Source organism: Danio rerio, chromosome 19, assembly GCF_049306965.1.
Source record: "Danio rerio strain Tuebingen ecotype United States chromosome 19, GRCz12tu, whole genome shotgun sequence".
NCBI lineage: Eukaryota > Metazoa > Chordata > Actinopteri > Cypriniformes > Danionidae > Danio > Danio rerio.
This window is the reverse complement of record NC_133194.1, coordinates 35,995,983-36,023,432: the sequence shown is the minus strand read 5'-3', so window position 1 is coordinate 36,023,432 and position 27,450 is coordinate 35,995,983. Positions and strand designations below refer to the sequence as shown.

At 34.6% G+C, this 27,450-nt stretch overlaps 1 protein-coding gene across 34 annotated transcripts in view; it reads right to left on the bottom strand.

Moving 5' to 3' along the window:
- runx1t1 (RUNX1 partner transcriptional co-repressor 1) overlaps window positions 1-5,679 on the bottom strand; it is a 233,066-nt gene extending 227,387 nt beyond the window's left edge. For all 34 annotated transcript variants that reach the window (XM_073931144.1, XM_073931165.1, XM_073931161.1 and 31 more), the window contains exon 1: window positions 5,632-5,679. The gene's annotated coding sequence lies outside the window, so the exon portion shown is untranslated. The remainder of the gene's footprint in view (window positions 1-5,631) is intronic.
- Window positions 5,680-27,450: the final 21,771 nt, after the last annotated feature.

Here is a 27,450-nt window from a genome sequence, read left to right as displayed (position 1 = left end):
TTCTTGTCTTCATGCTTGGTTTGTGCTTTGACATGCAATGTCAACCCTGGGACCTTATTTAGACAGGTGTATGCCTTTAAATCATGTCCAATCAACTGAATTTACCACAGGTGAACTCCAATTAAGCTGCTGAAACATCTCAAGAATGATCAGTGGAAACAGAATGTACCTGAGCTCAATTTAGAGCTTCACAGCAAAGGCTGCGAATACTAATGTACATGTAATTTTACAAGTTTTTTTATTTGTAATAAATTTGCAACAGTAAAAAAAAATCTGTTTGTCATTGTCATTATGTGGTATTGTGTTTAGAATTTTGAAGAAATAAATGAACTGAATCCATTTTGGAACAAGACTGTAACATAAACAAATGTGGACATGTGAAGCGATATGAATACGCTATGATGCTACGCTACGCTACGATGATATCCCTTATTTTCACATCCCAATGTTGACAGGTATGAGCCGGACTAATTTCAGTTGCTGCATAATATCATTGCACGTGCTGCAGCCATGGTAAGCCATAACCCTTTTTTAAATCTTTTTAGCAAGATGCTAATGGTCTAATTTGATTCAGTGATTTATGCTAAGCTAAGCTAAAAGTGCTTCAACGAAACCCAGAGATTGGCTGAATATATATAAAAAGGTATTCATTCATACATTTTCTTGTCGACTTAGTCCCTTTATTAATCCGGGGTGGCCACAACGGAATGAACCGCCAACTTATCCAGCAAGTTGGATGCCCTTCCAGCCACAACCCATCTCTGGAAAACATCCACACACACATTCACACACACACTCATTCACTACGGACAATTAAGCCTACCCAATCCACCTGTACTGCATGTCTTTGGACTGTTGGGGAAACCGTAGCACCTGGAGGAAACCCACGCGAAGGCAGGGAGAACATGCAAACTCCACACAGAAATGCCAACTGAGCCGAGGTTCGAACCAGCGACCCAGCGACCTTCTTGCTGTGAGGCGACAGCACTAAATGACCCAATAAAAAGTGTAGTTTTCCTTTAAAATCTTAACTTCAAGAAAATCCAAGGAACCATCTAGATCTAACTTTCTCCAAAATAATTTAAGAACTGACTGAAAAATTCCAAAACAAACAAGTCATCGTTGCTGGTTCCACTTATAGTGAAAACAACTAGAGCTGCCTGATGCACGTGTGCGCAAAATTGGCACAACTAAAAACTGTAGTTGAAAACTAATGAGATCTTTTAAAGCAGTGAAAACATCCTCCTCGTGGTGCGGGGAGACGCTCAACACGGCCTCCTCAGAACGAGCCGAACAGATGACAGTTATTCCTCTCAGCGTTGTGCTCATTCCACAAAATCGAGCCAGATGTCTCCAGGCTGAGAAGCAGGTGGGCTAGAGCTGCTGCGCCACCCCGTGCTGGCACTGCTTCAAACCTGCTGGGTATAACCTTTAATTTGCATGCTTTTTCCTGGCATGTGGGCAAGGGGTGCCATCTGCCTGGGCCACGAGAGGACCCCGCCGTGTGTGTGTGTGTCAGTGTGTTTATGCAGGGGCTGGAAGGATGAGCATTGGAGCGACCCAGACCGCAGCACAAGGCCATACTGGTGGCCTGTCAGCTCTGCCCAGCAGAAACCTCCTCCCGGGCCCATATGGTCCATCCATGCGGATGTGCACACATCACACACACACACAGAAGCACAGGAATATTTAAAAACACATGCCTCAGCGCTCAAGACATACACTGAAGCTCTGATTAAGTTTGACCTTGCAGCAAAAGAAAGCTCCACCTGTTTATCTGCACAGCGCAGCATAAACAGAGATGCAAATATATTGCTTTCCTACGTAGTGTACATTACTCTGCTTGGTTAATCATGGTGTTTTATCATATGGATTTAGGGCTGGGCCGCTAAACGTTATCACATCCAATCGCGATAAAATTAATGTCGATAGCGATGATAAGCTAAGCACATTTTTACTTAATATTGATCTAAGAGCTAACCACACAGCAGACATACGCAACAAACAGAATTTTTGTAATTGTGTTGATATTAGAGATATGCTACGTCACCAAGTATTGTTTAGCGAGCTCAATTCACTTTTCTGCCAGCAGTACTTGCTGTTAAATTGTTGTTTATTTTAATTAATATTTTTACAATTTTCAATTTTGCTTGTGTACTGTATATAAGCTGTCATATACTTTTTCAGAATAATCTATTTTATACTGTATATCATAAGTATATTACAGAAAATTGAAATCTCCAAAAAAAATCTGAATAACGTGTAAACTGTTTTTTTAATAGACAATAATTAAAAAATTATTTAATGCAGTGCTTGATCTTTGTGGCTTTGGTCATTGTTTTGATACTCTTTTAAAGCTGGAAGCATTAACAACTAATCAAAATATATATCGTTATCGGTCAATAAATGAATTATCGAGATAGCATTTTTGCCATATTGCCCTGCCCTAGATGGAATGCAGTGCTAAAATGTTCTGAAATTAGTTTGATTAATTTACCATTTACTTATTGAAAAACATTGAAAAACCTTGCAACATTACTGGGAATTATTAAACACAATCTCACAGCAATTCGTAACTTGTTGATTGGTGGCTAATTCGTATAAATGTGTACAATCTAATTTGTAGGATTTATTTTTCCCTTAATGACAGTTGGGTAGTTGGGTTTAGGGGCGGGTTAAGTGCCACGCCTCCTCTTTAAAATCATTACATTTTCATACAATGACTGAACCGAATTAGCCACTAAAATGACAAAACATAAAATAGTTGTTTTCTTGTGAGATCAGGCTGGATTTATTACAAGACCTACAAAAAAAAAGGATAATCAATCACCTGAAGTTAACATGTATAGTTCTTCGCCCAATAAAAGGGTTAATGAAGGACTCCAATTGGTTGGTTCTTTTTACTCAGTGAACAACACAAATGCACACTAGACATGGGACAATAACCGTTTTCAAAGCATGCAGCGGTTTGGAAAAGACAAGGTTTTAAAACTACAAACCAAAATTTTATATTATAAATAATAATGTTGAGCAGTAATTACAACACCATGAAACCGTGATATTTTTATCCAAAGTTATCATACCATCAAAATCTTATATCGGCCTTTGCCTAATGCACACATTGTATTTTTTTACAGATGTAAGAATCCAATAGTGACACGCTGTTATAAAATATGGTATGATACCCATAATGATAACTCATTATTTGAAAGTCAAAAAAATATATATATATATTTAGGCGAACAAATGAATATCTTTATTTAAGTTTAAGTGAGCTTATAACAACCTCCCCCCAGGAAACTGCAAAAATATATTTTTTCTAAAAAAAAAAATGACACAACTGATGTCTATTTCTCAAGGTGAATAACTTCCAATGGCTGATAAGTTATTTTCTTAACACGCCAATAATGATTACATTGAAAATAAGCAGTTATCAGCAAATACCAATATTTTTGTGCATGTTTGGCTATTATTTACATGTGCATCAAAACATACATTTGAATTAGATAGATAACATTCAGTGTAAACTACAAAAAAAAAAAAAAAAATCATGTGATAATGTGCAAACAGTGATGTTTTCACATGAGGATGCATATTATATGCTTATTTTACTTGACAAACCAAAAGAACAATGGTGGATGACAGGTTGCATGTGTGTTTCTGTTACTTTGACTGACATGTACAATCATGGATCATTTTGACATCATTTGTATGCACAAATTTTACAAAACAAATAAGTTTACTATAATTTTTCATGGGTTTTTACAGACAGGAAAGTGTGGGGTACAGAGAAGAGGGGAATAATCGACAACGGACCTAAAGTCAGCAATCAAACTCAGGTTGCCGTGAGCACCTTAGTTCTATGTGTCAACACACTAACCACTAGGCTATTGGTGCCGACATAATTTTTAGTTTTTTAATTATATAATGTTCATTTACACAAAATGAACCCTCAGGTAACAATTACACTTCCAAAAACGGTGTACAACTTGTATAAAGCGTATAAGTGTAAGTGTCTACAAGTCTGAATCCATTGACCTTCCAATCATGATGTACTACACTAATCATTCTACACTACCACACATGGCCAAAACATTTCAGCCAAACTCCATCCTCACTTCTCAGATCCATCTTATACAACTCTGTCATACAATATGCACTGCCTTCAGCTCGGACAGCATTAATCAAACTCTACAACAAACCACATGCAGACACCAGAAACCATAATAACAGCTTCCATTTCTACTATCCAAGTGAACTGAAAAGTCACCAAACTGAAGAAATGACAAAATTATGAATTACACAGAACCAAATTAATTGTTTATATCTCCAAGGCAAACACTGCTGAAACTATGTAACTGGCGTGTAAAACAGAGTGAAGCGTTTTAGCAGATTTGAATGAACGCCTCTGGTTTTATAAGGGCCTTGTGTTTCGATTCGCCTGAAAGTCTTGTTTGTCCTCTCTCAATGAAGTGAATCCTGCTGCTGACAATCTCTGTCATCAGCGGCTTGGTTACTTGTCATTTAGCAACCGCTTTTATCTAAAGTGACTTCCAGTACAATAATGCCTGTAGTTTTTATTGTCTAACCATTAGCTTTCGATGATATGCAATGAAATGCAGATTTAATGAGTGTAAACAGCACTGTTTTCAGGCTCGAAAGGAGTGTTGTTTTTTTAGTGAAACATACTGGCGAACGGCACTTGGGCATAGTGCCACTGCTCCAGGTGGAGAGGCTGCTAATCGCGAAGGTGATTCCACAACAAGCTCGCCCTAATTTCTGACTCCAAATACATTTCACTCATTCAAATGAGTTTGTTTTCCACATGTGACCTACTTCTGGCAAACGAGCCAAATGCAAACAATTCTGTATTCATTAGTACAAACTGAATAACTTCACACTCATTGCACCTTGAATAATATTATAATTGACATGAATTGGAGTTGCCATTTTGTGATGTAATTTGGGAAAAAAATAAACAGAGCCGATCTCTGAAACAGAAACACTGGCACTGTGTGAACCGAAACCCCAGAAAATATGCAATAGGCAATAAAAAATAAATAAGGAATACGAAAGTTTATGCATGATCATGATCCTGTATATATTTCACTAATAAATATTTAAATCACATTAGAATCCATTAACAAAAATCAAACAGTTCAACAAATTTAAGTTAATTATGTTTATAAGCATAAATGATGCTTTAATCTTACATAACATTTTTATGAAGGTTATGGAGTGCAAGCAACACACATCGGCTTCTTTATGCTGTATTTGTAGGATTTTTGTTCATGAATATTTATTTATTAAAATGTGACAATAATTTGCCCACATTTGTTGACATCCAATCTTAAATCGCCTGACAAAAAAAGTGAACAAAACATTATGGTATGTTTGACTTCTCAAAAGGTTTCAAAGCCACACCTGGATGATCATTAATAATTATTTGCAATGATAGTTCCGTCACTCATTAAGAACCAACGTTTTAAATCACTAACAAACACGTTTTTATTTTTACCTCGACTGGAATTCAACACTAAAAGCAAAACACATGGATGGACAAAAAGAGCCAAAATAAAACATCAGTGTTAAATTTAACTTGTTAAAGTTGTATAAAAACGTGTAGCTTACTAGACGTTAAATGTCCTGCGATCGTTCACCCTGATCCAGTTTTCAGACGTCAAGCTATTAGCAAACAACGACTATTATACAACTGAAAGCCTATTCATTTAAACAGCGCCATCTGTCGGTCAAAACTTTCTTGACACATTAAAAAAATGATCGATTAAAGTTTTTGTTCCATACGCTCATGGTAACAAAATGTGGGAGAAAATGCTCGATCTCGACCGTATTATGGCTGTTAATGTAGCTTTAAAATACATAGATTGGTCCTTTATGATTCTATGTAGGCTTAGCTAGCTTCAGGAGTTTTAAGTGTACACAATAAAGTTTAATAAAAACAAACAATAAATAAATGTCTTATTTAACAAAACAAATCATCTTGACTTTCGTTTTCGCCGAAAGTTGTTAACATAAAAGGAAATAGAAATTCAAAGCATAATCCCACGTGACATGTTTCAAGTGTTCCAAAAATGTACCATAGGATTTTGTATTATTATTGAGAAAATCCTGACCTTGGCTGTTTATCTTTGTGCATGTCTACGCATTCATGAAACTCTTCACTTCGACTCATTCAGGAAAAAGCACATGGCAAAAGCATTTTTTATAAATCAAGATTGATAAAACCTGAAACACTAAAATCTAGACACTAAATAATACAAAATAATAATAATAATAATAATAATAATAATAATAATAATAATAATAATTTCCTTACTATGTTGCAAAGAAAGTGAAAACGTGTAACAAACATTTAGATATTCACAACAGAGAGTTACATGAATGGTACATGAATTAGGCAATTTTTTTTTTATAAAATAACTTCTTCACTAGGTTGCACAGAAAGTGAGAACTAAGGGTATGTTCACAACAGAGAATGTGTTTGAAGTTTTTGTTCCATATGCTCTTTGTATATGGTAACAAAAAATGTGGTAGAAAATGCTTGTGTTCATCCATATTATGGCAGTGAATATAACTTTAAAATACATAGAATGATATCATGTAGGCTAGCAATTACAGGTGTTCAAGGTGTACACAATAAGGTTTAGCTATAAACAAACAAAAAATAAATTCATGTGACTATAAGCATGGTGGGAAAAATAAAAACACAAGTTGTGCACTATTAAGAGAAATATAAAATTTATGTGATGAACCATTCATGTGACTCTCTGTTGTGAATATACCCTTAGTTCTCACTTTCTGTGCAACCAAGTGAAGTAATTGTATTTTTTAGTGTTTAGATTTTAGTGTTTCAGGTTTTATTAATGTTAATTTATAAAAATTTATAAAAACGCTTCTGCTGCGTGCTTTTTCCTGAGTGAAGAGTTTCATGAATGCGCAGACATGCACTAAGATAAACAGCCAAGGTCAGGATTTTCTCAATAATCATACAAAAACACTACTGTACATTTCACTTGAAACGTGTCAAGTGGGATTATGCTTAGATACTTTTGCATGTAAATATAAAAAAAGAATGTGAGAAAAAAAAATGTAGAGACCACTCAAATATTCTCATTTTTTCTGGATCTATGGGTATGGGTTTGGGTAAAATGTTTATATTTTTTATCCAAATTTCAAATAAGTCATTTAGAGTTTTGATAGGTTTCCTAGTGATGGGTTGCAGCTGGAAGGTCAGCCGCTGCAGAAAAACATATGCTGGATAAGTTGGCGGTTCATTCCACTGTGGCGACCCCTGATTAATAAAGGGACTAAGCCGAAAAGAAAAATGTAAAAAATTAATATGACAGTTTGTCAGAATAATGAATGTTTTTTTGCTTTGTTGTGATTAAAAATTATGGTTATTCCACCAAATATTGATTTATTAACTCTTCTAAAGTTAAAACATTGGTATTGTGTTAAAATGAATGCTGAAAATTTCTGATCTTTTTTTGTTATTTTAGCAAATAAAGCTCTTGATAGATTTATAAATACATAAAATAACCCTTTATGATATCATGTAAGCTAGCTATTTCAGGTGTTCAAGGTGAACACAATAAAGTTGAATTAAATACAAACTAAAAATAAATTAAATGCATTATTTAACTGCAACATCGTGAAGAAATTATTCTTATTTTTTAGTGTGATTTTAGTGTTTCAGGTATTATTAATGTGATTTACAAAAATGCTTCTGCCATGAGCTTTTTCTGAGTGAGCCGGAGTTGAGTTTCATGAATGCGCAGACATGCACAAAAATAAACAGCCAAGGTCAGAATTTTCTCAATAATAATACGAAATCCTACACTTAAAAAAAAAAAAAAAAAAAAAAGTTGACTCAACTTGTGACAAAATGTCCTGAAGTCTGTTGTCTAAAATTTTAAGTTGAGTGAACTTTTTTTTTTTTTTTTTTTTTTTTTTTTACAGTGTACTGTACATTTCCAAAACACTTGAAACATGTCACTTGAAACATGGTAGTTTTGCATATGAAAAAAAAAAAAAAAAAAAATTTCCCAGTCCTTCCCAGCTCCTTCCATGCGCCGCGAATTACACCACTTTCGCGATCGTAGTAGCCTATTGATAAAAACTTTACAGAAACAGACACAGACCTGTTAAGTCCGAAATCTTAAGTTTTAAAAGCCTGACACCACCAAATCAACCAACAGAAAACTTAAAAGGGAAAAAATCCATTGAAAGTAATAATTATGGGCAGGAGTAAAGGTGACACATAACAACAACTGTTTTGCTTTCTTGTATTTAAAAAATCTGGGTTATTTTAGCAAAAAATTATTTATTAACTCTGCTAATAAAGTTAAAACATCACTTTTGTAAAAGTAATATAAAAGTAAACATATATGAAAACATTAAATCTTATATGTTATTGTAGGCACAAACAAGCTATAAAAGACAACAAATGTAGTGAAACTGAAAAATATATATTGAATACACACATATATATATATATATATATATATATATATATATATATATATATATATATATATATATATATATATATATATATATATATACATGCTTAAATATTTCAGTTCACTTAATTTACAATTCTTGTTATATATATATATATATATATATATATGTATATATATATATATATATATATATATATATATATATATATATATATATATATATATATATATATATATATAAATAACAAGTATCATTTAGACTTTGCAACAAGAAAATAGCATTTTTTTTTTTTTTTTGCAAACAACATCAAGTTAAAATAATCTCTTTTATTCTCTTCCTTCCTTTTTTCTCCTCAGAGACCACAAAAGTGAAAAGAAGAAAATGAGAAAGAGAGAGAGAAAAAGAGAGAAACTGAGACAGGGCCCTGCTGTGCAGTGCATCACAGCGCCTCATCATTGGGCTAATTATGATGAGTATTCTCCCTGCAGGCGTGTGGCTGTGGAAATGTACAGGCTTTGTTCTCCCACATCCTGATGGAGCTGATGGGGCATGGCGCGGCGTAGATGAGCAGCCCCCCGAATGTGCCACCAGGCTCCACACATGCAGAGAGACACACACACACATACACACACGCACACATTTAACCCTGAGCGGAACAGTACACACAATCAAATGCACCCAAACAGCAATGTGTCAAACTCAAATACAAAGCAACACACAAAAACACAGAAGCAGAGAAGCAAGCAACTAAATACAGGTAAGCAAACCAAATTGTAGTCAAAGCACTTAAACTGATGACTGATGAGTGTATTGGAATGCAATAAAAAATCAACTCAGGTTTATCATTTATAAGCATTTCTTTAGTGTTAAAGTTTTTATTGTACAGTAAATCATTGTAATTTGCATGCTGCATACAGTGTGCCAAAAAAAGGAAGAATCATTGTTCCTTTTAAATGGAAGACCTTTATTGATCAACTGAAAAATATCACTGTATCAAAAAAAAAAAAAAAAAAAAAAAAACAGAAAATATTAATGTTGCACTTGTCATACTTTTTATTTAATTAAACTTTATTTAATTTAGAAAACATAATCACTGTACTTCACTAGAAAAGGCAAGAAAATACAGTAAAAAATATTAGTAGTATTTGGCTGATCATTGTGACACATTGTAAAATAATATAAATATAGATTTTTTCAATATTCCATTCAAAATAAGGTTTCACACCTGTTATGATTATTCTTGAAGAACTGGCAAACACAAAATAGATCATTTGCAAAAACATAACTCAATTTTCATAAAAACATTTTATTATTTAAAAAAAAAACATGTTTTTAAGTCTTTAAAAGTATTTGCAATAAAAAACCCAAATGAATATTTATTTATTATTGAGTTATCACTTTTGTACATTACATCTTCATATACAGTTGAAGTCAAAATAATTAGCCCCCACCCCCTTTACATTTTTTTTTTTCTTTTTAAATATTTTCCAAATTATGTTTAACAGTGCAAGGACATTTTTACAGTACGTCTGATAATATTTTTTTCTTCTAGAAAAAGTCTTATTTGTTTTATTTTGACTAGAATAAAAGCAGTTTTTAATTTTTTAAACACCATTTTCAAGGTCAAAGTTATTAGGCCCTTTATTTTTTTCCTAATGGTTTACAGAACAAACCATAGTTATACAACAACTTGCCTAATTACCCTAACCTGCCTAGTTAACCAAATTTACCTAGTTAAGTCTTTAAATTTAATTTTAAGCGGTATAGAAGTGTCTTGAAAAAATGTAATCAAATATTATTTATTATTAAAATTATTACGTTTAGAAATGGGATGAAAAAATATCTCTGTTAAACAGAAATCGGGGGGCTAATAATTCTGATATACAGTTGAAGCAGTTGAAGTCAGAATTATTAGTCCCCCTACTCAAAGTGACATTTAAAGGCTTAACTAGGTTAATTAGGTTAACTAGGCAGGTTAGGGTAATTAGGCAAGTTATTGTATAATAATGGTTTGTTCTGTAGACTATTAAAAAATATAGCTTAAAGGAGCTAAAATTCTTTCTTTTTTTTAATATTTCCCAAACAATGTTTAACAGAGCAAGTAAAATTTCACACTGATACTAATGTCTGATACTATTTTTTCTTCTGGAGAAAGTCTTTTTTTTTTATAATTTAGCTAGAATAAAAGCAGTTTTTAAGTTTTAAAAAACATTTTAACGACAGAATTATTAGCCCCTTTAAGCTATATTTTTTGATAGTCTACAGAACAAACCATCATTATACAATAACTTGCCTAATTACCCTAACCTGCCTAGTTAAGCTAATTAACCTAGTTAAGCCTTTACATTTCACTTTAAGCTGTATAAAAGTGTCTTGAAAAATATCTAGTAAAATATTATTTACTGTCATCATGGCAAAGATAAAATAAATCAGTTATAAGAAATGAGTTATTAAAACTATTATGTTTATAAATGTGCTGAAAAATTCTTCTCTCTGTTAAAAAGAAATTGGGGAAAAAAATAAAGAGTGGGGTTAACAATTCAGGGCGGTATAAATTCTGCCTTCAACTGTATATGTATACATCTCTCTCTCTCTCTCTCTCTCTCTCTCTCTCTCTCTCTCTCTCTCTCTCTATATATATATATATATATATATATATATATATATATATATATATATATATATATATATATATATTCATCCAATTTGTCATTTTAAACTCTTGAACATTATTAGCCTATTAGATGCTGCTTGTCAATCAGACAACACTTCTATGTTTGTTCTTGCTGTCAATTGTGGAAAAAATTATCGATAAATGCGTCATGATAAATTATGATGACGCTGAGTGATGTGCGTGCACAGGAAGGCGAGTCATATTTTGATACTTTTGATAAATTTCCTTCACTTCCTATTGCAGGTGGGCCTACGCGATTTGCGCTATGCACTGGTCAGTTAGTGAGTACACAGTTACGCTTTGTTATGTAAGTTGCATGTAAAATTTATGTTTCAAAACCGGCCAAATTTTGGTCAACCTGCCTATGCCATTTTTTACCCGCACAATCAAATTTAAAACTGACCAATCTGGCAACCCTGGTTGTTAATCAATTATACTTGATATGCTTTTGTTGAACCTGTATGTGGGTACAGTAACAATTTATGTTCAAAAACAGGCTGAGTGAACCGGAAGTTGCTGAGACTTTTATTTCAGTATGTTAATTTACTTCCAACTGAAAACAGAATGTTGAGTAGGTGGCTGGGCTTACTTTGCAAGAATAATAAGAAGAACAAAAAATGTCCCCCAATCAAAGAGTTGCAGTCAGCAAAGCTAATCTTTAGCTCTTAATGAAGTACAGCAAAGGACCTATACATGAATGTAGTTTGCTAATGATGTTACCCAGTCTTGGACTAAGCTCTTTTTTTTCCCTTTTATTTCAGATGTGACGTCTAAAGCCAGATTTTCTTCGTAGCTGGTTGGTTCTTGATTTAAAATGCTTTAACAAAGGTTTAAAAAAATCTCTATGGGGAAAACACTTTAGCTGTGTGAAGATGTAAGGCTTTGTAAGGAATGTAAGGAAAAAAAATAGAGGTTCATTATTTATTATATGCTCTTAAAAAGCTCCAATAAGTGGTTTTCACAACTACGCCCAAAAAAGAATACATTTTGGTTCACCAAAGAGCTTTTCAGTTTGGAGTACATAAAAGTACAATTTCTTTTAGTGGGAGAAAAACAATTTATAGAGCTAAATATAAAGATGAATTTCCCACTTAAAAACAAAACAAAACATTTTCTACTTTTTAGAATGAAAAGATTACAGCGATGCTAAAGGTTTAAAGGTTTATGTAACTATAGTTGTAATAATGAACATTTCTTTTTGAGTTATATATATATATATATATATATATATATATATATATACATACAACAGTTCTGTCTGGTTCTCGAATCTGATTGGCTGATAGCCTTGATATATTTAGGTAATATCAGCACCCATACAGCCTCTTTACCCTTTGTGTATTACTCCACCCACATACAGCCAGCAAAAAGCAGACACTACAGATCTAAAGTTTAAAAAACACTTGCTCAGCTGTTTAACTGTCAGCTTATGATTTGAATCCAACGCGGAAGAAAGTAGTTCCTCATACAAAAGGGTTTTTAAGACTCATATATCTTATCATATATCCACTGGTGGGGGCACTAAGGCACTCATATATATATATATATATATATATATATATATATATATATATATATATATATATATATATATATATATATATATATATATATATATATATATATATATATATATATATATATATATATATATATATATATATATATATACATACTTCATTTTGAAAGTGAAACATACTCTAACAAGTAGTGTTATCTGCACAACATTAAGTGTAGTGTGTGTGGGAGGTAGACAGTGTTTCGATGTGATCCGATTATGCTGGGGTTCTGTGACTGCTGGTGTTGGTTGTTGTATGGTTAATTTTGATTTAAATAAATATAAAAGTACATCAAATATTAATCTAATATTATGGCCATTTTTTTGTGTGTTTGGATGGGATTTGGAAAGCTTTTGGGCTGGAAAAAGTCAGCTATATCTGGCAACACTGTTAACAACATGAGAGCTATCATTGTCTGTCAGTATATCAATCTGTCAATACAGTTTATCTCATAGTAGTACACAAATAGGCAGTAATATCTGAAATATTGCAGTCCGACATGTTGGACAGCTATGAATCAGTAAACGTGACAGGTAAGCACTGCTTCTGGAGCCTCACACAAACACACAAATGTAAATGATTTAACTGAAACCCATAGTGTGTTTTAATAGTGAGAAAGTGACAGGTGCAGGAGAAAAAAAAACATCCGCCCTCATCTGAACTCCTCAAAACCTGAACCGTTTTGTCCTCGCCGAACACACAATTTCCATATCATTTACCATATTGTCCTACCCAATGGTGACACGACCAGGCTAATCTCCCCGTCAGTTAACAATCTGAACATTGTGTAGGACAAACATCAAGTGATATCAATGAGCAATTGTTGGCTTATCAAAGGCCCATATGCTTCATATCAACTCCAGGTGTAAAAAAAAAAAAAAAAAAGAAGAAGTGGCCCGAGCTTAAGAGCTTATACTTACTTCACCCAGTCCTCACAATACAGAGCCTGGGACGTCTTTGTCCGGGGGCCATATTGAGTCAATGGCTTCCTCATAATGACAGAACCAAAGGCACATTCAAGTGCGACACAGTGAAGTTAAGTTTCTCTTTCAGGACTCAATGGGAACAGAGTCCCGTTGGCTCGTGATGGACTGCGGCTGCCATTTAGGCAGACATTCGCGCAATGGGAGAGTGAGAGGATTAGGGTGCTTGTGAATGGGATAGACAGCTCTTTGAGTGGCCAGAATGTGTGTGTGTGTGTATTTTGGGGCCCTGGGCTCTCTGTAAGACTTTATGGCAGCTGCCCTTGCTCACACTCACGCTTCCAGCTCCTTCTGCCAGGTCTCATGGATCTGGCCTCACCGTTGGGCTGATTGTTTACAGCTCTCTTCAAAGCCCAGTGAATAAATGCCCATTTTCTCTTGTCCTCCCCTGCTGCTTAGACTATCAAAGCTCTGGAAGTGGCCCGCAAAGACACAATTTGATTTGGCAAAGAGTGTGTAAACTCACCTCCCCCAAATACATCAAAAACAGCACCGATGCCCAACTTTTACTTCATTCTGTCTGTTTTTTTAGTCGGGCATTGTTTGGATCTATTTGGCACTTACTTTTGAAAGCCTGAGTGGGGCCAGTTTAAGTCGGTTCAATTAAAAAAAGATAATGCTTATAACTAGAGTTGTCAATTTAATTTAGCGTGATTAATTATGGGGAAAACACTAAACAATAATCAAATGCCTCTTTAATCTACCAGAAATACATGTTGCCAGATCACACAGAATAAACTTGTGAACTTATTCTTGCACACAACTGAGAGAAACTGAAGATTTAAGGTTTTTTAATGTTCAAAACTTTTATTTTTTGTTTTATAAAAAGAATATATTATTATTATTATTATTATTATTATTATTATTATTTTAATATTTCCCAAATGATGTTTAGCAGAGCAAGGAAATTTTCACAGTATGTCTGATAATATTTTTTTTTCTTCTGGAGAAAGTCTTATTTGATTTATTTCAGCAAGAATAAAAGCAGTTTTAATTTTTTTTAAAAACATTTTAAGGTCAAAATTATTAGCTCCTTTAAGCTATATTTTTTTGATAGTCTACAGAACAAACCATCGTTATACAATAACTTACCTAATTACCCTAACCTAGATAACCTAATTAACTTAGTTAATCTTTTGTGTCACTTTAAGCCGTATAGAAGTTTCTTAAAAATATCTAGTAAAATATTTTTTACTGTAATCATGGCAAAGATAAAATAAATCAGTCATTAGAAATGAGTTATTAAAACTATTATGCTTAGAATTGTGTTGAAAAAATCTTCTCGCCGTTAAACAGAAATTGGGGAAAAATTAACAGGGGGTTAATAATTCTGACTTCAACTGTATATATATATATTTAACATTTAAAATTTTAAATTGAACATTTTTACAAGTAAGACTTTATTTTTAAAATAAAATAATAAACAAGAATAAAGAGAAAATAATTAAAATAAAAACACATATTGAAAAGAAAAAATAAATTAACAATATTCTATTAAAACAATCTAATGACTAAAATATTGAACACAAAAAATGATTGAATTAAATAATTTAAATATCAAAGCTCTGGAATTGGCCCACAAAGACACAGTTTGATTTGGCAAAGAGTGTGTAAACTCACCTCCCCCAAATACAGTACATCAAAAACAGCACCAATGTCCAACTTTTACTTCATTTCAGTTTGAGTTGGTTCAATTAAAAAAATGATAATGCTGTTTACTAGATTTTTCAATTTATTTACCATACTTAATTACATAAAAAAATGAATTCCTTCATTTTCTTTTCGGCTTAGTCCCTATATGTTAATCTGGTGTCGCAGTCGAATGAACTGCCAACTTATCCAGCACATGTTTGACAGTGGATGATCTTCCAGTTGCAAACCAACACTGGGACACATCCACACACACCAATTCACACACATACACTACGGACAATTTTAGCTTACCCAATTCAACCAATAGCGCATGTCTTTGGACTGTGGGAGAACCCGGTGCACCCGGAGAAAACCCACGCAAACATGGGAAGAACATGCAAACTCCACACAGAAACACCAGCTGACCCAGCCGGGGTTGGAACCAGTGACCTTCTTGCTGTGAAGCGATTGTGCTACCCACTGCGACACCATGCTGCCACATAAAAAATACAAAACAAGAAATAAACAGTGCTATAATTTATACACGTTGCCAGATCAACCAAAATGTTTTTTTCCAAACTAACATCTCAGAACTGACGGAAACACAGTGCAGGAATTTAGTGTTGTTTTATAGTTAAAAAGCATTTATTTTATTAGAATTTTGTATTATAATTTTAGGCACGATGGCTTAGTGGTCAGAAGTGTCTCCTCACAGCAAGAAGGTCACTGGTTCGAATCTTGGCTGGGTCAGTTGGCATTTCTGTGTGGCGTTTGCATGTTCTCCCCATGATTTCCTCCATGTGCTCTGGTTACCCCCACAGTCCAAAGACATGTGCTATAGGTGAATTGGGTAAACATAATTGGCCATGGTATATGTGCGTGTATGAATGTATAGGTGTTTCCCAGTACTGCGTTGTCTCCGGAAGGGCATCCACGATGCAAAACATATGCTGGAATAGTTGGCAGTTCATTCCACTGTGATGACCCCTGATAAATAAGAAACTAAGCCGAAGGAAAATGAATGAATGAATGAATTACATATAAATTTGTAGTTTACTTTCATTTTCATTAGTTTTTTTATTAGTTTAAGAGGCCGACACTATTTTTAACTAAAGACTTATGGATGCTATTTGTGGAAATGTTCGGGAAAACAAGCATTAGAATGCTAAATTAAAAGCAAATAATAAATATTTTTTTTTAAATAAAATAAATTCATGACTAAACAGAAAATGATTTGAATGAACACATACTGTAAAGGAGAAAAAACTAATATAAATAAGATTTGATTGAAATAATCCAATAACTTTCAAATGTTGCATACAAAAATATGATTGAATTAAAATAATTAAATATAAATTAAATATCAAAGCTCTGAAAGTGGCCACAAGTGGATTCTTTTAGGATGGGGTTTCTTGCACAATGGCGTTTAATAATTTTGTATATACTTCAGCCATATACATAATTAAAAAATCGATTGCTAATTTAGTCGAGACTATAATTTGCTCCTTAAGTTTCCGCAGGATCATCCCGCTGTTTCAAACGTCACTTTTTTCCGCCCGGTAGTTTGGCCGAATTGCACTTATTCATCGACCCTTTTAAGACACTCAGGCTGAAGTAACAGGAGTTGGCAGAATTGTTTTTTCTTTCCCCTGCACATCCCAAGGCTTCTTAAGTGTCTTTGTGTGTGCGAGGCTCTTATGAATGCCCATAATCCAGTTTTATTGAGAGAGGTAATTCTGCCTCTCAAAGTAACAACATTAACTGAGATGAATAGAACATCAATGGTGCAAAGAAAATTTGTGGCCCCCATTCAATGGGAATTGCTATGCAGTTTCAATTGGGTAAACATAGATTTCATTTTCCTCCTTCTTTCTCCTCGCCGTTTCTGTTTTAACAAAGAGGCCCGGAGATGTTTAAATGGAAATAAATGCAACATGACAGAAACAAATTCGGCAAACGTTGCATATGAAGCAGGTGCATTGCTGATGAAAATGCAGCGAGGGAGAAGGAATGAGGATGGAAGTGGCTCCACTGGGGCTTTGATCATATTTTTTTTTCTGCTGGAGATCTTTCATATGAGGCTGCATCTGTGTATGTGACAGATTGATCTATCCAATGGCGTTCAGGTGAACACTCGTCTTCACAAATCAGATGGTTGTGAGCGCCAGCCAATTCACACTGTTTCTTCTACAGCCGAAACAAACATTTACAGAGTCGTGGGCTGTTTTTCACATTTTACAAGTGATGTATTGCTTTGGTTATTCAGCCAAATGGATAGCATAAGCGCTCAGAAAAATATGTATTTGTGTTATGTTATATTATATTATATTATATTATATTATATTATACTAAAATATATTATATTATATTATATTATAAATCAAGTTAGAATATTATGTTATTATTATTTTTCAGTAGAGTAGCTGGATATTACAACCCCAAATCAGAAAAAGTTGAAACAGTATGGAAAATGTAAATAAAACAATAGACAATATGAACACAAAATTTTTCATGTCTTGTCTGGTCAACTTCATTTCATTTGCAAATATACATCCTTCCTGTCAAGGAAACCTGCAACACATTCCAAAAAAAGTTGGGACAGGAGCAATTTAGGGCTAGTAATCAGGTAAATTGGCTAAATAACGATGTGATTTGAAACAGGTGATGGCAACAGGTGATTGTAATTAATATTTGGTATAACAAGCAGCATCCAAAAAAGGTCTAGCCCTTTATGAGCAAAGATGGGTAGAGGATCACCAGTTGGCCAACAGATACGCAAGAAAATGATTGACATGTTTAAAAACAATGTTTCTCAAAAATATATAGGAAGACATTTGGATATTTCACCTTCAACGGTGCATAACATAATTAAAAGATTCAAAGATTTTTAGCACTTAAAAGACCAGAGCGAAAGCCTAAGCTGAACAACTGTGATTTCAGATCCGTTAGGCAGCACTGCATCAAGAATTGTCAATCATTTATAAGTGATATTAGCAAAGTACCACAATATTACATCCACAAATGCCAGTAAAAAACTGTACTGTGCCAAAAGCAAGCCCTATGTTAACAGTGTCCAATAATGCTAGCAAGTTCTCTGGATTCAGAGGCATCTGGGATGGACCATCATCCAGTGTTAACATGTACTGTAGTCAGAAGAAACAGTTTTTCAAGTATTTTGCGGGGAATGTACGCCGTGTGCTCCATACCAAAAAATAAAAGTATCATCAGAGATTTTGCAACAATATGCTTCCAAGAACACCCATGTATATTTCAACAAGACAATGCAAAACCACATTCTGCACACATTACAAAGTAACGGCTGCGGAGGAAGAGGATACAGGTACTTGACTGGCCTGCTTGCAGTCATGACCTGTCTCCAATGGAGAATGTATGGCGCATTTTGAAGTGCTAAATGTGACAATGAAGACCCTGTACAGTTGCCCACCTAAGACATGTTTGCAGAAAGAATGGGACAAAATTACACCTGAAACGTCCTTTAAATATTGTGAAAATGAATGGCAACATTACAAAGTGCTTTACTGTTCCAACTTTCTTTTAATGTGCTGCCAGAATACAAATATTGGAATACTTGTTTATTTTGTGAGGAAAACATTAAATAATGTTTGTTGTATTCTCTGCAATGAATTAAAACTCAAAGAAAATTTAAAAATCACTCCTTTTTTTATTTGCGTTTTCCATAGTCTCACTTTTTTCTGATTTGGGGTTTTATATTATATTATATTATATTATATTATATTATATTATATTATATTATATTATATTATATTATATTATATTATATTATATTATATTATATTATATTATATTATAAAAAGCAGTAAAAAAGTTTAAATATGTCCTGAACAATAAAATTTGTAGTTTACAAATTTAATTGTAAGTACAGTCAGAGGAAAATTCAAGAGGTCTTTTAACTGTATGTTAACTTCTAATGTGTCGAAAATAATTACAGTATTTAGGACATATTTTATTATACTAAAGAAAATTGAGTTATTATAGTGCCCATAGCAACAGAGAAAAAAATTTGTCATAATTTAAATAAACTCGACTCGATTCAATTCTTGTTAATCTAAAGTAACATAAATAATTATGACCACCAAATAGCCCTGGTGTTACGCTAAATGTAATGTAAGTACAGTAAAAGGAAAGTGCAAAAGGCTCTTAAAAAATGTACAGTGTATGATACTGTATGCTGCATAGAGAAGCAGTAATGTGACCTGCTGACCTGTGGGTGTTTATGTGTGTGTGTGATTCAGGAGTCAAGCATGCAGAAGGCCATTCAGTACCAGTGTGTGTAAAGACCTGCGATTCGTCTCTGAGGAACGAGACTCTTTCTCGGGCTCCTCCAGACTCCCAGAAGAGTCCAAACCACAGCGCTTTAAAAGCCAGGCTTCTGCTCTAATGGCTCACAGGTGGCCTGCTGCTGCTTCTGCTTTCTTACTACCTGGAACAAAGAAAAATATCAAATGTTTCAGAAATACTCAATTCAGGTTAATGGGATAGATCACCCCAAAAGGAAAATCCTGCCATTGTTTACTCTCTTGCATGATTTTTTTTCTTCTCGCTCTAAAGTGTTTTTTGCATCGATGCCATGGAAGGATCATATTTGTGTCACTGAATAGCCTGTGAGTGAAAATGTATGAAGAATAGACACTGCTGGCAAAAGCAGTTTTTTTTTTCGTGCACCTGTCAATATTGAGATTTTGGGCTTTGGATTTTTTTTTTATGTGGCTATTATAAATTTGTCACACTTTATCAATTTGTGATTTCTTTTACAATTAATATTTTTAAAACCAAATTTAAATAGTTTTTCAGTATATTCTGAATTACTTAGAGATGAAAAAAAAAATCAAGAATTTTTAACCATGACCTAATCTATTCAGATTTTTATGCTAGAAATGTACACAATAAGATTTAGCATTTAAAAAAAAAAATACAGTTCTTATGAAATCAGTAAGATGTGGTAATAGCTTCACTGCAAATTAAAGTCAATATCACTTTATTTTGACGGTCCTTTTAACGCATTTTGTTGAACTTAAGTTACATCGCATCTACATGCCAACTAATTCTCAATAGATTATAAGTAGACTGTTGGGTTGGGGTTCGGCTTAGTGTAAGTTGACATATACTTGAAATGTACTTCTTATGGTCAGTTAAAAGTGTTAAAGGAGCAGTATTAACAGATATTAAGCAGACAGTCTACTAATACTCAAAAGAGAAGTAATAGGCATGTAATTGCAATGCAACTTTTAGTCAACAAAATGTGCAATAGGGACCATCAAAAAAGTCTTACCAAGAAGTCTTTAATCAATAACAAAAAAGCATATACAAAAATGCATAGCATTACAAAAAAATATTGTATTGATTTAAGAAATAAAATCTCAAAATTAAGTGAGCTTTTAAGCAAAGAAAAAAAGCAAGAAAGTCTGCCAATAGAGTAAAGCAAAATAATCTTGTTTTTTGTTTTGACATAAAATGTATATGCTTACCCCATTGGCAGAATATTTTGCTTGTTTTAAGGAAAAACAATCACCTAATTGTGGTATATAATCTAAAAACAAGAAAATATTTTTTGCTTATTTAGAAAATGCTTCTTGATTTAAGAACTTTTAGATATTTGGACTATACTATTTGTGCTAATTAAATTCTTGCTGAATAATTAGTTTCAAAGCTTAAACAGACACATAGAAAACAATCTTACTCACACCAAACCTTTGAAGGGGACTGAACATTTCTATGCAGAAAATACAGTTGCAAAATAAACAGAACATGAAGAAATAAACAAATACTGGAATAAACATGTCACAAACAAAATGACACACAAACATAAGCCAAACAAAACAACATAAAAATGAAACGAAACACAAAAGAAAATAAAATAAAAGATAAAACATAGTTATTTATGGCTGAATTTCCCACTTTAAGCAATATGTATTTACCACCAAAAATATGCTTCAATCATTTGTTTTAACTAAACTGAAATGGTTTTCATTTTAAACAAATCCTTGCTGAACGAAGCTTCTGTATTCTTCATATTGCAAATAATCCACTAAATCTTGCAGACTCTAAACCAGGGATCACCAAACTTGTTCCTGGAGCTCCGGTGTCCTGCAGCTTTTAGTTCCAACCAAACACTACTGAATAAGCTAATCAAGGTCTAACTAGGTATACTTGAAACACTCAGGCAGGTGTGTTGAGGCAAGTTGCAGCTAAACCCTGCTAAACTGCAATTAAACATAAAAAATAATAATAAAATAAAAAACCTTCTCAAAGAAAAAAAAGAAATTCAGCAATAACAAAACAAAACAAAACGACATGAGGATATTTTTCTTTGCTCTGCTTTCTCTTTAAGCAGTATATCTATATTTCACATTCATTCAAATCTCAGTTTTTTTTTTAAACAAAACAAAAACATCTTCCCTAAAACCTGAACTTTTCATTTCGACAGTTTTACCTCTCTCTACGCTTATGTGACCCGCATTAATAACATTTCGTCCCATCTCAGCCATAACCAAATCAGCACGGACCGTAATAATTGAGATAATAAACATAACAGAGCTGATTATCTCTTGTTCCTCCAGATATCATTGCTGCTCATTTCAATCTAAATGCAGAAGCTGAATGGGCCCAAGAGGAGCCATGTGTTACCAGTGCTGGGGCCGCATCCCGCCAGCGTTATTGGTCCGGTCTGGTCATGAGACTGTTATTAGGGCCACAGGTGTGCCATTCTCATTCCCATCATTAAGTAGGGGCTTGGCACTGATAGGTGCTCGCTTTGGCCGCACAATGGCTGCCGCAGCTGTCAAAACACATTATCTGTGCAGCTTCCCCATCTCCAGTCTTCAGCTTGTACCATAAACCACGCTGTAATTACTCAACTGGACAAGCGGCTCGGCCTTCCCACAGGAGAGCACACCTGAGGGACGCCATGCCTGTTGGAAGAGGTGAGGACACTGCAACAGTTGGCCATTTTGTCATGGTCTCTTTTCCCTTATTGTAAATAATAAATGAGAGGGATGCTTTTTTTGCCAATGCATTGCTTGTTTGTAGGGGAGACTGAATGTACTGTATAAAACATATCCCAGCTTGGACCTTGAGTTCAAAAGACACAGAAAAACAAGTCAAAAATGCACATTGATTTGATGTAAATTGACTACCTTAATGTCAAAACGACATCAAATTGACATCTTACATTGGCATCAAAAAGCAAGTCAAAAATCGATTACAGGACTGTCCTGAAACAATTTTTTGATGCTGACGTTGTATGTAAATTCAATGTCATTTTGACATCAAAGTAGTTCAAATGCATTGTAGAGATATAAACATCAGTGTAAATATCAGATCTTTCAACTTTTCTTAGATTATAATACTTTTATGTCATTATTTTAGCCCGATGTAACGGAAAAACTTATTTTACTTCTCGTTAGTTCAGTGGTCAAATCATACGAGTTCCTACAAGTTCAGTCATATGAAATTGTGTGATTTTAAAAAGGAGCCGTGGCACCCAACTGCCCCTCTAAACTCAACCGTCATTTGGGTGATGAGCAAATCATACTAAATTGTATGAATTAGATCGTACAAATTCATACAAATTAGCCACTAAAATAAAAGTTACTAACTGCCGTGAGATTGCGTTAGTTGTTTTGGTGTTCAAAAGGGATAATTGTGTGGATGTCAAATGGACGTCAAGGCTTTGACATTATATTGATTTAATTTTTTACATGTTTTTTTAAAGTCTATTTGACATCAAGTTGCACACTGGGATCCTGAGATACTGTATAATAATAATAAAAAAAAATAAAAGTGGGCCAAACATTCTCAAACTGCAAACAAAACAAAATAAAGACAAATGTTCACAAAGTGCTATTCAGAGCAAAACACAACAAAGAAAAAAATATATATGACCAACAGTCTCAAACTGCAACAAAAACAAAACATACGGAGACAAACATTTTCAAGTCCAAGGAAAGCAAAAGAAATCAAGACACAACAAATCAAATCAAATAAATAATAAATACAAAGTCAGGCAAACAGGAAGAGACTGTAAGCATTTACTGTTGTACAGATGGTCAGCTGTTGCTTCCACTAAAGCACAAGATGCTCTTTGGATCACTGTCAAATCATGTGGAGTTCATGCAGATTCAGAGCTGCTGTCATCAAAACAGAAATTCAACAATACCCATAATAAAATGAACATTCATTCATCATTCATTCATTAATTCATTCATTCATTCATTCATTCATTCATTCATAAATTCATTCATTTTCTTTTTGGCTTAGTCTCTTTATTAATCTGGGGTCACCAAAGCGGAATGAACCCCCAACTTATCCAGCACGGTTTACGAAGTGGATGCCTTTCCAGCTGCAACCCATCACTGGGAAAATAAAATGAACAATAAAAACAATTGCATTTACTGTAAATTATTGGAAAATTTTCAAATCCTTTAAATCTAAGATTCGGCGACGCAGTGGCGCAGTAGGTAGTGCTGTCGCCTTACAGCAAGAATGTTGCTGGTTCGAGCCTTGACTGAGTCAGTTGGCATTTCTGTGTCGAGTTTGCATGTTTTCCCTGCGTTCATGTGGGTTTCCTCCGGGTGCTCCGTTTTCCCCCACAGTCCAAAGACATGCGATACAGGTGAATTGGGTAGGCTAAATTGTCCGTAGTGTATGAGTGTGAATGAGTGCGTACAGATGTTTCCCACAGATGGGTTGCAGCTAAAAGAGCATCCACGTATGCTGGATAAGTTGACAGTTCATTCCGCTGTGGCGACCCCAGATTAATAAAGGAACTAAGCCGAAAAGAAAATGAATGAATGAATAAATCTCAGATTCCAAACTAAACAATCTAAACCAGAGGTGCCCAAACTCAGTACTGAAAGGGCCGGTGTCCCACAGAGCTTAGCTCCAACCCCAATCAGATGCACCTGAACCAGCAAATCAAGCACTTACTTGTCCTTTTAGAAGCTTCCAGGTAGAGGTGTCAGGTTAAGATGGAGCTGAACTCTGCAGGACATTGACCCTCCAGGAACAAGTTTGGTCACCCCTGATCTAGACAATAAAAAGTGTGACATTCTCAGAGGGCAAAAACTAAACAAAAGAAAGTCTCCACATTTCCAGCCTGTAGTTAATACATTTTTTTTTTTTTGCTTTTGTTTTACATTTTGTTTCTGGAATGGTTCTTTTGCCAGATTTGAACCATGTAATTGCAGTCAACTCAGCTCTGTGCCCCAAGGTTATCAGTGTGCATGGCAAGATACTGCACAAACTGGTAACACCAAAAGCTGTCCATATAAAGGTAAGCGGTAAGCTCGTAGCGCTAAAAGGAACAGATGCTGTCTGTGGCGTCATACCACCTCGTAGCGTTCATGTTACCTCTGGCTACATAATTTGCACTCTCTAAAAATGTAGACAGGGGTACTTATCCTCAATGAGCCTGTGTTGACTAAATGCTGGATTTTACGTCTGCGTTGCATGATCACCGTGAACCATGACGCCTGCCTTGTGCGTAGCCATGCATTTATACTTCTGCATGCTATTTGTGTTGCTCTGCAATAACACTTCCGAAACGCTAGCTGGCAGTAGGTTATGTTCCCCTTTGTCGAGTTTCCTTGCTGGTGTTTTGTTTTTTTCTGAACGCAACCTTAATGTACAAATAGCTCAAACTCGCTCATTCAGAGGCGGAAACCGGTGGACGTGCAACAACTTTAATCATAAGGTAAACAAAACAAAGGTTTCCATCTGGAGCTCCTTCATGGGACTCGACACTTGTAAATAGACCACGGAAAGGTTGCATATGTGTGCGCTTGATGCAAAAGTATAAATCAGCTCTAGTCAAGACAAAAAACATTCTCAAAGCCCAACCAAAGCAAAGTACAGCAAAAGCAAAACAGACAAAAATTAAGAAAAAAATTTAATTGCCTTAAAGGAATATTTGCTCATAATTTACTCGAAACCTTTATGAGTTTCTTTTCTCTTTTTAACAGTAAACAGAATTGAAGAATGTTGGAAAACAGTAACCATTGACATCCATATTATGAAAACAAATACTATGGAAGTCAATGGCTACTGCTTTCCAACAGTGTTTATTTTTTTTATTTTGTGTTTTGAGCGACACGATGGCTCAGTGTTTATCACTGTCGACTCAGAAGGTCGCTGATTCCCAGCTGGGTCAGTTGGCATTTGTGTGTGGAGTTTGCATGTTCTCCTAGGGTTGTACGATTTACTGGTACAATGGTAAAATCACGATACTATGGCAACAAATACTGATGGTGACACTGTAGTTTAAAAAAACAGTAGAATCATCATTAAGGCTCCATCTACAATAGATAATGTTGCATGTGGAAATGCTCACATATTTGTGCAACAATAGACCATTTTATTTTATTTTATTTTTTAACCTTTAAGGTTGCACGTTTCCTGACGTTTCAACCGCACACCTGAATTAGTTCATTTATGTTCCTGTTGATATGATTTAGTAGCTACAACAACCGCAGTAATCTCTTAAAAAGAACGACTCACAAAATGAAATTTTGAACTACTTTGGATTGTTTCTTGATAAGATTGAAAAAAAAACTATAGATGAAATTCCCTAAATAGCAACAGGAAACATTGGAACAATTTTTGACCACCTCATATAGCCTAAATCTGTTGAGAAAATGCTCTTTATGTAACATTTCATTAGGTATAATTTGTATCTTTATTTTATTGTATTTTTTGTTAGTCAGTTATCTACAAAATAAGCAAAAAGAATGAATACACTTTAGCATTTTAGTACATTTAGAAGTGACATGCAAATAATACTTGTTTCAATAATAAGAGAATTATGAATTAATTTCAAGTAGGTCTATTATAACATTTAAAATGTAGTATTCCTGACCATTTTTAATTTATAATTTTTAACTTTATAATTTAGTTATGAATTACAATATTGCAATACTATTTGGTACCGTGATACTTCAGCTGGTATAGTATCGTAAGGTGGAATAATGGTATCACGACAACCCTATGTTCTCCCGTGATGGCGTGGGTTTCCTCCAGGTGCTCCGGTTTTCCCCACAGTTCAAAGACATGCGCTGTAGGTGAATTGAATAAACTAAATAGTATTGTATGTGTGTGTTTGAGTGTGTATGGTTGTTCCCCAGTACTGGGTTGCAGCTAGAATGCTAGATAAGTTGGCGGTTCATTCTGCTGTGGTGACCCCTGATGAAAAAAGGCACTAAGCCGGAGGAAAATGAATGAATATCTTGTTTTGTGTTCATTAGAAGGAAGTCAAACAAGTACATGATAAGTAAAGAGTGAGGTAATTTTAATTCTTGAGTGAACTATCCCTTTAAATCTCACACCGCTAACTCGACAAATTGAAAAAAATTAAAGCACAATGCGACGTCTTGCGACAGACTGAATCGAGTTTTGATGTTTGGCTGTGATCAGACCTGAGTCAACTTCACATGGGACCTCATGAATGGCCTCAGTGTTGTGCTCGTTCCCCAACAATCTGTCCCACTATAATATCACAATGCGCTAAACATCTAGAATGACCATTGAAAAGAAAAAGCTAAGAAATCAAGAGGATGAAAGACACCCCTTCATAATTCGAGCCTTTTCTTTGAGAGAATATCTGACCCCCGCTGACCCGTAGGCCACGTCAGGGTCCCTCGCTGGACCACGGCATCTGTGTGTTGGTCTGTCCTGCCCTTGGGGGACAGCGGTGGCCCTCAGACAGAGGAGAGTGGCGGTGGACGTGTTAAATTGCATACTCCACCCTGTGCCCTTGTTTCGGGGCAGTGGCCTGCTTTCATGCTGAGGGCAGTTCTCATGGCCCTTGCTCGTTTCCCATCTCTCCCCAGGGGCCCTACACAGATTTCTCTGTTCACTGGAGACAGGAGACCATCAGCCAGGTGAAATAAAGACGGCAGTGAGGGAGGGAGGGGTGTTGGGCTGGTTTATGCAGTGTTGTAAGTGTGTTACAGATTGAGAGCTTGAAAGCATCTGGCAGAAGGCAAACTGCAATGCCAAAATCAGGGCTAAAATCATGCAGTCTGAACTCGGCATTACTAGTACCAGGTTGGACCCCCTTTTGCCTTCAGAACTACCTTAA